This window comes from Trachymyrmex septentrionalis, unplaced genomic scaffold, assembly GCF_001594115.1.
Source record: "Trachymyrmex septentrionalis isolate Tsep2-gDNA-1 unplaced genomic scaffold, Tsep1.0 scaffold44, whole genome shotgun sequence".
Classification (NCBI taxonomy): domain Eukaryota; kingdom Metazoa; phylum Arthropoda; class Insecta; order Hymenoptera; family Formicidae; genus Trachymyrmex; species Trachymyrmex septentrionalis.
The window spans coordinates 1,249,787-1,266,738 of record NW_017305611.1 but is presented as its reverse complement, the minus strand read 5'-3'; the positions used below and the strand labels follow the sequence as shown (position 1 = coordinate 1,266,738).

General features: G+C 36.1%; 1 protein-coding gene across 2 annotated transcripts in view; it reads right to left on the bottom strand.

The window, feature by feature from the left end:
• Positions 1-16,952, bottom strand: part of LOC108751349 — a 48,706-nt gene that overhangs the window by 25,951 nt on the left and 5,803 nt on the right. Inside the window, exon 4 of one of the 2 annotated variants that reach the window (XM_018491465.1) lies at positions 10,928-11,200. The exons of the other annotated variant lie outside the window; for it this stretch is intronic. The gene's annotated coding sequence lies outside the window, so the exon portion shown is untranslated. Of the gene's footprint in view, positions 1-10,927; positions 11,201-16,952 lie in introns of those variants that run through there. 2 annotated transcript variants of the gene reach the window in all.

Below are 16,952 nucleotides of genomic sequence, written 5' to 3'. Positions count from 1 at the left end.
TCATATTATATAAAGAATCTTTATAAATAAAGGTGTATGCAAATATTTTTTTAAATATATTCTAGTATTTAAAATATCATGTTCTTATATATAATAGTTAGTTGAGCATAACAAGAATTTTATTAACTTGCAATATAAATTGAGAAAACTAGATTGAAAAAATGATCGTAAAATTGTATGTTGGCTGAAAATTTTTAGCGACTACTATATATTTATATATTCAAATTGTAAAAGAATATACATTCCTTGATATTTTAAGATAATTATTTCTTAAAGTCACAGCAATCATTATTTCAGAATATTAGTTTGACTTGACTGTGGTTTAAGAACAATGTTTCTACGGAGAAAAATGCAAATTAATACGCAGAAGTCGCAGAAGATTTTAAACGAGATTACAAAGAAGAAGACTGGGAAAATCCATAAGATTTGGCGAAAACCAAATCACGAAAGTAAAGACGGGACGAGAGATGATTAAGAATCACGAGCAAAGTCTATACATACAAAATATTCCAGAAATCACACGGTTTATTTAAATTATGAATACCAAAGTTGTATTTTATAAGATAGCGGACTTTGAAGATAAAGGTAACATTTTTGACTAGTTACGCTATAGAAGTAGGAATTTTTTTATTAATTTGAGTCAATAGAATTTTTATCCGGCGGGAAAATGATTAAATACCGGACAGATATTTATATTTTTTTGGAAAATCCTAAATAAAATAACTTCACAATTTTTAATTGGATATCTCACAAAAAAGGCATTTAATTAAAAATGAATTTTCTTAATTTTTAATTGATTACCTTTATTCGGAAAATACTAAATAAAATATTGTTTTCTTAATTTTCAATTGGATAACTTACTAAAGTATTCCATTGAAAATCAGAGAATAATATACTTTATTTAATATCTTTCAAGAAAATACTTTACTTAAATTTGCCGCAAAATCTGTAAAAAAAGAGATTGATTTCTGGGACATTATCTATCATATACCTAATTACAATTCATAATTAAAAGATGTGTGCATTGAGAATGAATCATTAGTTGAATCACGATGTCAATAGTAAATTGAAAAAAATAAAACCTTCATTTGGTTATCAGATGAAGGATAAACGGTGCAACGTAGAAAAATCGCGGTGCAGTAAAATAAATGAAAGTAAATATAATAGTAACAACGCGATCACAGCTGAATAAATAATATAGGCGAGTTTTTGTGAATATAAAGTATAGGAATTATTGAACGACTCAATCACTCGTGAAACTGGGATACAATTGTAATAGCAAATTCAAAGGAAAATATATGAATCTAAAGGTAACTTCCGTCATTATCGCGCAGCGAAAATTCCGAAGAAGCTCTCTCTTCTCTCTCTCTTCTCTCTCTTTTCTCTCTCTTTCTCCGCGATGCAATAAATGCAAAACTGAAGCCGTCACGCATTTTAGCTCGCTATAAGTATAGCGTAGCGCAGATTCCTGAGCGACTTTCACGGAAAAGTCAATATTTTCCTTTGCAGTTGCGCCTACCTCGAGGCTCCATGTGGGTAGGATCGTGTTTTATCTAGTCCTCCTTTCAGCGTGTTTGCATGTTGCGACATAGGAAATAACGAGAAGGGAAAAATCACGTGCAGCTATCGGAAAAAAAAGAAACGAACGTGAGACACCGTAAATGAAAGCAAACGCATAGCAATGCCAACCGTATAATAATTCAATGAAAAAAACGAGAAAATTGAATGGATATTACTGACAGGAAAAAATTGCAGGGATAAAATTGTATTACTTTTAGGGGGAAAAAAAAAACGATACTAAAAGTGAATAAAAATTAATAACTGTGGAAAATAAAAAAACAATTCAGTTACGAAATATATCTATAATTCGTCGTGGCAAGAGTAACATTGAATGAAACACGTATAGAAATAAATTGAATTACATATATAGACGTTACATATACGTTTGCAGAAAACATGGCGATCTTCAAAACATTATAATAGAACATAACGGCAATCGCTAGGATTACAGTAACGCCAGCTGGCACTCGATGGCGAATGGTCAGAGAAAAGACTTCGTCGACGTTAAAGTGATATTGAGTCGATCGACACGAGATTTGAGTTCCAGAAAAACAGAATATCAGACAGAATGCGAGACAGAAGGCAATATTAAACAAATATTGAATCCTTAGAGCAATCTACTATATGACTTCTTTCTTCTTTTTGAAAACTTTTTTTAGAAGTCTCGAAAGTATATCGAGTGTACCGTGTTGATTAAACGATCAAATACGTATTCCTCCCTCCACCTCGCGCTGTAAGATACGTTCACCGCCGTTCAATAATTCTATGATAGAGTAAATAAACGTCTTGCAGTTACGGGGAATCAACCTACGGCTGCACAGCGGACTACCGAGGAAAAAAGAGAGCTGATCCAATCGATCGTAGAAGGTGCGGCCCGACTTTAAGATCCGGAAAACCGCTCAAACTAACGTGAATGAGAAGCGAGTTCACGGCTCGTTCGGCTCCCAATCTCTCTCTTTTCTGGATCCTTGTCATCCTCATCCCTATGCTACGTCCTCGGCTAACTGTGGGTACCTAGGTAGAGCGGCGGGGACTCGACACATAATCGATATTCAATCACGTACGACGACATCTTCGGCGTTGCCCCAGTTCCGAAACAGGCTGCGGGTAGCGAAACGGTGCAGGTAGTTTCTACCGTAAAAGACGGAACGAAAAATCTAAGGAGAGAAGAAGACGAAGAGAGGGAAAGAGAGAGAGAGAGAGAGAGAGAGAGAGAGAGAGAGAGAGAGATGAATGTAGGGAATAGGATAGTGAATTCTGGAATTCCAATATGTCTCATAGCTATCCTACGGCGTCTTCTCAATTTCCTCGTCGAGCTGTTCGTCGGCGATGAGGTATCAGAGGAGGCTGGTTGAATCTTTCAATGTGGTGGAACTAAAAACGAAATCGAAATGTATCTTTACTAGGGGGGGGGGGGGAAGAGAGCGACTATTGTAAGCCGCAACGGAGAAGCCCGGTCACTTTAACTGCGCCAAAGTCGGAAGAAGCGTCAATTTTCCGTTCTACGTTTATCTCTACGGGGATAAAAGAGAAGGGTGGAACTTAACCCTGGAATTAGCGGGCTTTTTTGCGATCTAATTAACGCGAGGAAAGTTTGTTCCGCGAAACGACTGTATTTAGCGAGCATGTTTCTGTAGATTGCAACGTGACACGTAAAAAATTGGGAGAACAGAGACGACGATCTTTTTGATCGCGTTCTGTCTTGAGAACATTGAAAATGTATATCGGAATATAATTAATTGGATACATAATTAACCTTCGGCCTTACAGCTGGATTTTTTTATTTTTGACCTCAGAATCGAGTAAAGCATTATGAAATTACTCCATAAGCCAAGTTTCATAAAAATCTGTCGAGCTGCTTTACAAAATAAAAGAGCGCGATGGAATCGATGACTCATAAAGGGTTAATGAAAAAGTTATAACATATAAAAGAATCCTCAGCTGTGCCATACCGAGATGTGGCACCGAAGGGTTAAGAACATAATTAAGAAAAAAGGTTATACCTTTAAGATGGTATAAACTTAAAAAGGGATACAATTAATGATAACGCTGATTACTGCAGTCGTTATTCATTCGTTTATTAGATAATTATTAGACAGATGCAGATGAAAGGAGAGAATAAATGTTTCGCCGAGCCGCGTATTCTCTATAATAACTGCGGCATAAATTATACACATAACCCCGCGAAAGTTACTGTCCGAGCGCGATATAACCAGCGTTAATTCGGGTGGCAAAAGTTCTAACACAGTATCGTTATGGTCTTACGCCGTACTCAGTACGTTAAATGGAACTCAGCCCTTTATGCTAACTAAATCTAACGCAACGTACAATTCACCGCTGGCAAACTCGCGCCCCCGTTGCGTTCCATGTGTGCGGGGCACACATCGGTCACGTTCAGTTGAACAACTTTGCAACTGCTGAGTGATTTACTGCAGAGCGCTCTCTCCCGCGGCGCATTTGCTATTTCGCAGTGTGTTCAATAAACGCGCGTGCTATATTTTTTGCAACGTGCGAAAGGTCTTATAGCGGGGGTTGACGCGACGAGTCGTTGACATTTGATGCGCCGGAACGTTTAAAGCGCTTGGGTTTTAAATGAAAATCCTATTACGCCGTGATGTCAAAAAACAAAAAAAACAAAAAAAAGAAAAAAAAAGAAAAAAGAAATTAATCCTACAGTTTTTAAAATCGAGACGAAGAGCATCATTTAGATTCTGCGATTGCACTGTGCCCCCGTTGGCATTTTGTGCAATCTCTGTCCCTAGTTTCGTCGATTATTAATAACTTTGGTACGGTAATTAGTACAGTGAATTATATGAGAGCGAGCGCGCATTACACGGTAATAATAATTACAGCAGTTACTAGCGTAACGTCACTCAGTGCAAACAATCCGACAAGTAAGCTGTACACTTGCACTATGTATATATGCCCAGCACGGCCCCCTAACTATAGTACTTATAGCGCAACAGCAAGTTACGAACCGCCCGACAACAAACTGGTGGTGGCTAGGTTTGCCCCACTCTATTGATAGTTTCGGTTATCCCTAATCTCAACTCCTACAACTTCCCGCTGCTGACTGTCCAAACAGTTAAACAGTCTCGCCCGCTAATCCCGGAGATCGAATCATAGATTTCTTATCTCGCGTGTGCGGCGACCGATCAACTTTTTGACCGATCAATACCGACAGGCTGTTGAGCAGCCAAGGATTTGCTTAATATCTCCAAAATTTGACGATGAATTTATTAGTTCATTCAATTATATTAGGTTCAAACTGTTAATTGAGGGGATGGGCGGAATAAAGGCCTGGTTACAAAATCTTGATGTTAATAAAAATTATAATAACTTGCTACTTTTTTTATTATACACAAATGGGTATAATATAAAATGAATTTATGTAATGTCTTTAAGAAGTAACATGTTACGATACTTCTCTATTATAAGAAATATTATTAAATACAAAAAAAGCTAATCACCGGAAAAAGGGCCTAAGTAAAATTGTGCCTTTATTCCGGTCAATTATAAATCTCTTTGTAAAAAAATGTCAAACAATTAAATTTTTCTTTTTACGTTGTACCTGCAAATTTTAATTTGCTTATAAAATATAGATACCCAATATTCATTTTCTTGTACGAGTCACGTCGTTTTTTTCTCGAAATTAATTAATGTCTTTTAATTAACATAAATTAAATGGGTCTTACAGAGTCAGTAACTGCACGGAGCGAACAGTTTTGCTGAAATACCTAAAAATTTAGTTAAATATGAGTCTGAAAATAATTTTGTTGAACACTTAAGCTTCTTAAAATACCAAAACTTTTTGCAGCACTACTCATTATATAATAAGTTTCTATAATTATTTTGAAAGTCCGATAAAATCCTTTAAAAATCTGTATCTAGATTTCTAATACATCAGCAAAACCATCTCTTCCGTTTCTATTATAGATCTGGCGTTAGATCTGGAGAGTTAAAATCATGAAATTGTTCACACATTAAAAAAAAGCGAATTTTAGAATAAATTTAGAATAAATATTTTAATCGACGAATATTTTATTCATGAATGTCCCAGATTGCGAACCTTGCTGTAAATTTAGATCGTTTAAACTACGCACAAGTAATCCTCTGGAGAGATAAGTCAAACCGGAAATGCGTCCGTGAGTAATTAGAATATCCTATCGGGCCATTCTCATATCGCGTTCCAACCGGAAACAAGAAACGGTCAGATAAATTTCACAATGTTCCAACGGTTACCCAAAGGGTAACAATGTCCCTTATCAAGGATTTCTAAACGATAGTAATCGACATTTGCGGAACAGTCTTAATTAATTCCAGGTGGATCGACCTCCACATATATTACATCTATCCGATAGCTATCTACATTCATTCGCAGTAGAAACCGATGAGTAAGTTAGATGAGAATAATCCTATCACGTTCTCGCTCAATAAGAGGGGCGATCGCAATTAAAAGTTATAGATACTGTGGGCATTAAATAATTCTCTAACGTTACTTTACTTATTTTCGATCGCAATTAAAACTTATATGGTGAGCATTAAATAATTTTCTAACATTATTTATTTTCGTCACAGAAGTATGATGAATTACGAAAAACTAATATTTACTTGAAAAATTAAATAAGGTTACTTCAATATATTAAATATTTCGGGATTATAATGGGATTGAAGATCTGATTATAATAACAGTGTTAATCAACTTATGCTGTTATTGCATAATTATTGTTTACGAAATTCTTAATTCCTTCACATGCACGTCATGCTCACGCACATTTACACACGAGGATTACAAAGAGGATTTGGTGTTGTTTAGTACCACAGAAATGATGAACTGATTCGTGGGAAATAAAATACTAAGACTAAATCTTTAAATTAATTAACATAATAATAATAATGTCATCTTAATCTGTTTTTTACTCTATGATGCATTCATATTTAGCAGATATATTAAAATTTATAATACTTCTGCAGTTTATGCAACAATAGCGTATATCAAGAATGCATTATATCTATATTTTTAATTATGCGATATATTCAGCCTAATCTTTTGAAATCTATTATTTAATTTTTTTAAAAACAAATTGAAATAATATTTAATTTTACTTTACGGTTTATTTAAATATAAAACTTTTTTCAATTTCTTAAAATAATTATTAATCTACTTACGCTATTATTGTATCCAGATTCTTCAATTATTAAATTATTTTTATTTTTAGAGGTATCCAGGGCACTTCGGCCTTATAAATTCGTTAAATATGTGAGTGCTATTTATTACATTTAACACAGATTGTTCCACAATTTAAGGAAAACTTTTACTTTTTTAAGATATAATGTTGGGGTGTCAGGACTTCACAAGAATAATTATGTTAAAAACAAATCACGCGAGTAATTGTAGGGTTAATTTAGTAATTAACTTATCTTCGTTAAATTTCCGATTTGAAATTGAATTCGAGAGTGATCATATTCTACAATATTATTAAAGAGAGGAAAACAGATCCGACGTACAAAAATATTTCGAAAACTTAGGCACGTTCTATCATGTGTACAAATTCTCCCAGTCGTGCATAAACTTCGAACATCCACTCATGGACATTTTAATAGAGCCATTTACAGGTTTCAGCAGAATGTTGCGGCAAGACCAAAGTACTCAAGGGACTTTGTGCATAATGCACCAGCGAAGTTTACCTATAAACCTTGGATATTTTAACCACATTATTACGGATGCCAACTATTCTTGCGTAATATTAATTTCTTGGTAATATCATATCGTAAGTGTAAACGACAACGTTGAAGAAACTCAGGCTGATTATATGGGATATTTATCAGGGCATCTTCATACGCCCTGAAAGAGAAATGATGTTTCATCAGGGGGCGGAATTGAAGAGAAGTCTTTCTCGACTATAAATTCAAACGTAGCCGGTGGAAGTGCGGCTGCCTCAGGAACCGAATCAGGAACAGGGAGAGAGCACGTTCAATAAATCTGGACAATGTCAACTGTAACGGCGGCCTGTCCTCACGACATCAAGGCGAGCCTTCGCGACTTGGTGCAAGAGTAACGGTCCTCCAACGCTGCAGGAAATAAAAAGGGAGCAGAGGTGGAGGTTAAGGATAAAAAAAAAGGCAACGAAAGGCAACAAACAGGGCGAAACCGACGGAAAGAAGAAGCCGCAATAGCGCCGACAAAGCGGCGGTTTCCAATTTAGTGCTTCCACTTTGTATACAGTACGGAAGGCCTGAAAAGAAACAGAAACGATGAAGAGGAGAGAAAGTGTCAGATGCAAGGGTGGGAATCGATAGAGAGGGAGAAAACGGTGGAAGAGAGAAAAAAGAGAGTGGACCGACGAGAGAGGAGAGAGAGAGAGAGAGAGAGAGAGAGAGAGATTGGTGCTTGCAAGTCGACGGTGAAAGCCCGCAACTTGAATAGTTTGCGCTTTACCATGATTGCCGCGCAAAAGTCCCAGTCGCTTCCGTCGCGTTTTGCACGGGTCATTGCCGTTTCCGTCGCTATTACTGCTTTTGACAATGATGTTGCTCGCCGACTTTTCCATTGACTCGTCAACCGAGACTCGCGGCGAGAATCTGTTATGGCGTTCTTCGCTTCAAGTTCTAGTTTAATGCCGCGTTGAATGTTTATCCCTTCACGACGATCTTCATCGCGCAACGTGGAATTTCGATATTCAACAAGATAAGTCGTATTTAAACTGCACTCGGTACGCGACTGCTTTATTTCGAATCGATGAAATCCCGACAAGTGCTCCTCTTCGTCAGCCACTTGGGGTAAAAATGTTTCTCCTCTTCGTTTAGAGAGAAAGGATGCAATTCTGTTTAAGACGTCTGAAGTAATCCAAATAATGAAAAGTGTTAAATGGATGAATAGAATACTTTAAACTGTTTAGATTAGATTATAATGGAAATTAATTTCGCTCGCACAAGCGTTATATTGTCTGGATGTATTCTAGATTTCTTTTTGGAAAGAGAGAGGAATTATCATACAAAGCAATATTTGTATTAATGAACTACAGTAATTTGCGTTAATGAATTGCTTTTTTGGATATTTAGAGCTTAGAATGTTTTTCACTTTAAATGGAAAAAAATATTAGACTTTATAAATTACGACTTTTTTTTCCTGAAGAAAATATAAGCAAATAGAATACTAGCAAATGTATAGTTATGAATGGAGTACTCATTAATATTTCAGCGCATATTCTGTTTTCCGGCACAAAAACCTTGCAAACTTTTGATGTACTTATTATGGGATATTGTCGAAGTTCTAACTAACAGAAATTTCAGAAATTACTCACGGGAGAAAAATATTTAAATTACTCAGAATCAAAAGTGAAGGTGCATTTTTTATAATTAAAAATAAATAAAAAAATTTTGGGGAGAATTGAACCTCCAACCCGCTCTCTGAATGTATCCATAGTTATTCTTATTAATCTTTCGTTACCAATACAACGTCGACTCGTCCAATTTTTAATGGTTAAATTGAGTATGTCTTTACAAAGCGCAATCGAGTCGCATCTTTCTTCTTTATGGAGTGGTACCTGAGTCGGGACAGACTCGGAGAGACTCGAAGACGAAGATAAGATGAGCGGATGAAAAAGGCGAATGGAAAAGAAAAAGTTTGAGAATACGTCTTCCACGTGGTCTAACTTAATTTGAAGGCACAAAGAAACTTCCTCTGCTCGGGAAATAGGTGAGGACGTGTTTTTCCATGAGAAAACCCTAGTCTGCCTCCGTCAACGCTTGCTGCTTTCTTCTCACCGAATTCTTTATCCATCCGATACACACACTTCGCGCGTGACTGCATGACTCACTCTCAACGCTATCTTTTTCGACTTTTCTAGCTACATAAAAGCGTTACGCGTAAGAATTCTGCGAATTGTGCGCTCTTATGCAACAGGAGTGCCAACAGCACTGTAAAAGAATTATATGCAAAATTACAACAATTATAAGGTAATTTTGAGTAATTTTTTTTGGGACTCACTGTTCAAGATATATTTACATATAAAATTAACAATTTACAAATAAAATTATTCTTCTTTATAGATAATTAAATATTTCCACCATAAAATTGTGTAATTTTTACACGTATTGCTTATATAACTTTATATCCTTTTTCACTGTAAAAAACACGACAATGCTGTGAGCTTATGTTTCTAATTATAAACTGTCAATAGGATTGTTCCGAGACACGGCGTAGAAAGAAAGATGAAGAGCCCACTTGAAATCGACGTCAAGATGAGACGGATACGGTGTTGTAATGTACATTCAGTTGCGTTTTACAAATGTTGGTGCGATATAATGTGCTTCGAGCACGAATGTAGATGGATACTAACTCTCCCTAACGAAGACCACACCATCCTTACCGCAGCACTAATTAGTGCTCCACGAAAAGGGTAATAGGACCGCGAAATTTTCCCTGACCGCGCTGCCGAGCACAAACAGATATGATGGCATATATCTGTGAAAGTGCATTTTGCAAATGTCACGTAATCCGCTCTATAGATCTCAATGATCGTTCTGTGTATAAGAAATTGATGATCTTGATTTCTTTTCTCACGCTAATTAACGTAGCTTTAATGGCTCCTTGAAACGCAGTGAGACGTCCGATTCATTGCAGTGCAATGAGGGCGAGTGTACACAATACTGATGCAATTGCTTTTTAATTTCAGTGCGGTGTAAATGTCAATTTTTTTTAATTTGGCTCTTTTAACTTTTTAATGATCACGGAAAGCCCTGTAGGACTGATGAATAAATTCAGAGTTCTATCTAAACTGAATAAACCGCGGTTTAGTCCTAAGGGTCGGCAGGAGCGACGAGCCAACTCATCTGCACCTCATTTGCAGTGCAGATGTATATCTGTATTCTATCACATTTTGTCACGTAGAAGAAATATTTTTTCGTAAGATTTTTTTTAGTTTATTTCTTTTAAAGATATAAAAGCTGTTAAAGAGTCGGTTTCGCTCTTAAAAATACCTATCGTAATAAATAAAAATTATCTGTTTTTTATTCGGTGCAGATACAAACAAGCTCAGCCATATTATCTCGTAGAAACAATATTTTGCTATAAAACTCTTTTTATTTACGTTTTACGAAACTGCTAAAGCTTGCTAAATAGCCGGATTTTAAAACTCTTGCTTCTTAAAATATTATAATAAAGAAGATTACCAACTACAACTATAGTGCACATCGAATGAAATATCAGAATTTCTATTTTGCTTTTTTTTCCCAAAAAAATTGCCCTTTAGGAAAATGCAGGCAATATATTTTCTGATTACAAAAATGTCACAATTACATTACGAGTCTCTTTTTAATGATAATTTGGTAAAATAAAAATTCGTCTCTGCCGACAGTGCACTTCCTTAAGTGCACTTCCGTTTTATTTCGAAAAAAAAAAAAAAATACCATGAATTATTTAACGATGTTTTAAGTCTGTTATCTCATTTGTTGGAAAGAGAAGAACTGCTTGCGTAGTTCTCGCGTTGTACGTAGCTTAAGGTGACAACAAGTTTAAGTCCTTTGTAGACGTGGATATTCCATTCGCGACCTGTCTCCTTCGTCTTCGGAATGATTCCCACGTCCCGACGAATCCCGCCTGCGAAACCCCGCTTCTCCGTTGCTCACGTCGGAGAGTCTGAAACCAGATAAAGTGCGAAAGAGCTCTCTCGTAACGAACCGTTAAACGGCTTCTCCGACTCGATAAGTCGCCCTCCGAGATAAAAGAAAGAGAAAGATAGAGGAAGATCAACCCTGTACTCTTTGCCGCTCCATCGGCGCTATTATCCTCCGATCTTGTTTGAGATACTGCTGGTACCCTCAAGCTTTTCGCGTTTTGATTATCAAAGATATAAGAGTGACGGTCAATTAACCAGTACTGCGTGAAATTTCGAGCTCTCCTCTCTCATTTATGGACTTTCATCGATCAATCAAAATATATTCTATTTCACTCTCAATGGAAATATCGTCTCTCTTTATCGGTTTATACTGACAGCTCGTCAAACAGCTCGAGCGTACGCGATACCTAACCATTTCCGTAATTTATCCATGTTAATACACGTAACTAATCCGTGTCAACGTTATGCAATAGTTGCCCGACGTTGATTTATTTTGTCGGCTTGACTGAAGCGGACTAATCCCACCGCTACCCGCAATGGATAAATCGTGCGTTCGACAGATTATTTCGTCTAGTTCATTTAACGATTATTGTACATACATCTCGTTCCTGCAAGTCCATTCCGTATGCGGGGGCGAAATGTCGAGCGTATTTATTTGGAATGCGGTGCGCGTTACGATTTCTCCAGGTGAATCTCAGCCCGAGCAATACAAATGTCTCGAAGGAATCGAGAAACGCGTATGTATACAAACGTATTCTAAGCTTGAGAGTCATTCACGTAAAGGATTAATGTAGTTGCTCCGCGGGGACATCACATCGGGCTCGTGCTGCATAATGTAACACTCCTGAAAATCTCTCTTTTGAAATCGGTCTTGATTCAATCTGCCTTTCTTTTTTGTCAAAGATATTTTCTCGGTGAATATATTTTTTTACGAATTCCAGCAATCGTACGCTCAATTGCAATTTTAAAAATAATTTCTTAATTTTACAAAGTTTGGAAGGAAATGTATTATGTAAATGTCTGCTGCTAAAGTAGAAAATATTTTGCAAGTCAATTAAAAAATACAATTTTATTACATTCGTAGTTAATTTGTTTTCTTAAAAATTCACTGAAAAAGTTCGAATGTGTCGGAAAAAAGCATATGTCTCTATATCGATTTTTGTGCACCTGCGTTGGATTATTTTCATTTGACGCTCCAAAGTCTCTTTTAATTTCAACGCTGAAGGATGCGTAGTCTCAGTAAAAAATTACTAGAATTGAAATTTTATACTTTCTAAAATCGTTTATATTATCGTTTGTACTTTCCGTAAAATCCATAAAAATGAATGTTAAGTACATAAACGATTCAATAAGATCAATATTTAACAATTTTATATTTTTCTTATTTTACCTTAATTATTTTTTAAAAACATATCTAGCATGTTCTTAGCAAAATAACTTTTTGCTCAGATTCTAAATTGCCACCAAAATTTTCCTATTTACGTTTTAATTGCACCGTGTTTTTTCTAAAACAGCACGAATTAATTGCCGCGCATAATACAGCTAAAACGCCAAAGTCTGAATCTCAGGGATAACGCGAGATTATTTCTCGAGCGAGAAATGCGTCTCACTGCGTCAGTTATCCAACACCATGGGACTTTCCTTCAGCAGTAGTAACAACAACGACAGTAGCAAGGGGGATTCCAAGTTGCAGATTGCGTCCGCGTTCGCCAAGCGCAGATACCTGTCTTATACGTATTTTGCCATTGCAATTGCGAACGTCTGAGTTGCCCATCTACCCGTATCACTGTTGCCCTGCGACGTACTCATTTGGGCTAGGAAGAAGGCGAGAGAGAGCAGAAGCGCATCGCCGCGAGACATAACAGAAAATCAAATAGACCGGAAGTGTCTCGCGTTCGAGATATCTCTTTGTACATTTGATGACTCGACTGATAAGGGAATATACATCTCTCCCTCCATTTTTTATATCTTTGACGGTTTAGGTGATATATTCACTCACAATAAGAAAGAAAGAAACCGATTTCCAAACATACGATTGAGCATTTATTAAAAGTACGTGTCTCTTATTTTTGTTTATGTTTCAACAAATCCAAAACGTATTAAAATCAAAGAGGGTTGTGTTTCTTTATAAATCGTCCTCTTTCCTTTCGTCTCCTCCTGCCGTCTCGGCTTGCCGAACATCACATAAATACCTTAATAGTGGCTATTATTAGCACTTGGCTTTGCAGTATATATATTGTTTCGATTTCTCTCGACTTTTTTTCCAATATTTTTCTCAAGCCTTTTCCGTCAGTCCCTCGACTTGCCAATGTTTCAGCGAAGGATAAATCTTTTGGAGAGAAGGAAACGCGAAAGATTAAAAGGGCACCATCGACTGAAGTCGCGAGGTTGACGAGGGAGCAATGCGCACGTGCCGTAAAAGAGAAGAAAGAAAGCTTCAAGAGAAAAGTGGGAGATACTCGTCTCGCGCAGGAAAATACGTATCCGATGCCAACTAACGCTGACTATCCCCGAAGGAACGGAGAACGACTCGTAAATACTGTGTTAACAGGAAGTACTTACAGGGAAGAAGAGAAGAGTTCTGTGGCACGTTTTCTCAAATTACTCGACTGCGTATAGTTTCAGTCGCGAATCTGAATATAGAGCCGTTTTGCTCTAAAGATATTATAGGTATAATGCTTGCGATTTGTAAAAATATAAAACTTGGAAAAAGAATTTTTCAAAATAAACTTTGTTATATAAATTTGAAAATTCTAAACAACCAAGAAATTCGTTAAAAAAGAAACGAAACTGCAAATATTCTTCGACATAAATTTGAAAAAAACTTTTAAATAATTAATGTAACAGAGTTATATAATTTGAAAAGTTTATTTAAAAATGTTTTTAATATAATATATTAATAAAAAAAGGAATGAATTTTCGAATTATATAATGATTATTTTTGTAGAGATTCTATTAAAATAACATTATAAATGATTTAACAATTTCAATTATTTCTGTCGCCTAAATTGTATATTCATGGTCACAAATTTGTTTTTAGCTTTAATAGAGATCTTTAATAAAATTTAGCTTTAAGATCGAATTCAATAAAATAATTTCCAACGATGTCTCAGTTGGAATTCACGTAACATCTGCAAAATCTTCACAATATATTCGCAATATGTTTAAATTTATCAATTTAATTGAGAATGACACATATTATTGACAATATAATTAAGAGCGATATGCAATAATAAATATAGATACTCCGGACACATGCTACATAAATACAAGTAACAGTGTTCTATATAAAGAACGCTTCACAACGATTTAGACATCTAGATGTCCGACCGAGTTGCATTCTTTAATTAAGCGCAACTACACAGACAGACACGACGCGCGCCGGTTTAGGTATCTCTGCAGGTGCAAAGCGCTTTAGAGTAACTCCGGGAAGACCGCAGGAACTCATTTCGCGGCAGCAACTTTATGGAGATCGATGCTTCGGAAATAAAAGCTTCGGTATAACAGGGGCCCACACTCTCTCCCTAGAGCATGGCTGACTCGCTGCCAGAGCGAGATGGAGTGCCATGGGATTTGCCTATTTCACTACCCCCGTTCACCTTTCTCTTTTTCTCTCATTCTCTCCCTTTCTCCTCTCTCTCTTTCGGTTTTACTGCCGTCTTGCTTCGTTTCGGGGACCATTCTCGATTCCTACGGCGCACAATCAAAGTTACCGATGAATATAAATGCTGGGGCTAAAAGCAGTCAACTCACCGTAGCGCATTGACATTTCCGCTCGGCTTTTCGAGGAAGCCAATGACCTATCGTTCTCCTCTTTAACAAAGCAATTTCTACATTTCGCCGTAACGCATCACTGAAATACTTCTTTATTCCGTTGAATCGCTTCATTGGATTAGAACAATCTCCGTGCGTTGCGTTGTATTGCAAAAAGGAAGATTTTTACTTCTGTAAAACGCGAGCGTAACGTACGGACTAATAAAATAAACTAGAAACACATTGTCTCTTCCCTTTTATTGCGTTTATCGCATTTTATGGACGAATTTTATGTCTGAAAGGTTAGCGACGCGTATAAATGGCAGGACTAGGACGTAGTCAATTTGACGCCACTCTCCGGCAATAGACTTCTCTTTCGATTCTAAAGAAGCCATCGATCTCTCCGCACACTCGACGCCACCGCCGTTTGACCCGTCGCACTTGTTCAATATGTCATCGAGTGAGAATCTCACACATACAGTGTATACAATACAAAAAAAAATATATAAAGATTTTGTCATTTACCGCGGCATCGTACGCGATAAATAAAAAGAGCGATATAATATGTAGAGATCAAAATAAACTTAGAAATCGATATTTTTAATTAAAAATTAAATTAATAATATTCCTCCAAATTATATATATAATAATATAGCCTCTTAACTTAATAAGTGTATCTTAAATAAACTATTGATTATTCATCATATCGTATTGTGAAAAGTAAAATTTAAAGCAAATTCCGACTATTTTCAAGTAAATTTCCTCAAATTTCTTTTCATAACTATTCAAAAATATATCCTTCGCTTGTTCGAATATATATAATTTTTTGTACTTTATGTATGCAGCGATTACTATAAAGTTTGCTTTATTCTAAAATAAAATAAATTGAAATATGAATATAAAAGTTAAATGACGGCGGAAACATAATATTTCACATTTCATTCCATTGCATCTTAACTTGTACTCAATATCGATGTTGCGATAACTGTATTATTAGAAATGATATCGCTGTGTTAATAGAAAAGTGACATAAAAATGAGCAACTTTTAAATTGAGGACTTTTACAATTTTTTCTGAATTGAAACGAAATTTTAATTAAGATAGTGAATATGCATTATTCCATTATAACGTATTTTTTTAAATTATGTCATGAGTTTTCAAAATTCAAATACTGCAACTCTAGTTCTGTAAATTTCATCCTTTATTAAAATTGTGACACTTTTTCATAAGCAATGTATTGGCAAATATGTTTTTTCATAATATGTAATATATATATAATTAGTCTTTATGAGAGATCGATTTTTTTTTATTATTTCAAAAATAATTTTTACTCGTGTCACATTTTCATCAATACGGCGATCTATACGTTTGGACTAAGAAAATCTGTGTGATATAGAGAAAATAAAGAGCTTTATGGTAGTCCAAGTTTGAAAATGATAGAGTTTAATAAGAAAGACGTTTCAATAATCTTCACGTACAAGATGAGAACGCACACAACTGTATTATTGTGTACTTGAAATCTCTTACTCGAAATAGACTCGCGCAAAGTCTAATTCCAAATGCAAATGCGCAGTGGAGTTCGAATTACTTGGCATTATTAACAGGCTCCATCATGGCGAAATCCCTTCCGGAGCGATTGAATCGCTCGGATGTCGGCGTGGACATCGCCGAGAAACGAGAAAGAGAGATCGAAGCGACAGAGCGCGTCAAGAACGTAACGGCGACAAATGACGTGTCGGCGAACTTGACTCTACGACAAATCGACTTGTCGCGGAATCCCATTGTTGCCTGCTGCATGTTTTCCCGAGCCTTTACCTTTTTGCCAGAAATCCGATCAGACCTCGTCCTACCTTTCGAACCTGAGTGCTCGGGAATGCTTGCTTACTTCACGTTCCGTTCGATTACATTTTCGTTGACAAAAGACGCCGTACTTTAAATATTATCGTTCACCGACAAGAAGACACCGGAGAATTTTGTCGAATAGATTTTAATTTTGTATAATCGAATCATCCATGAATT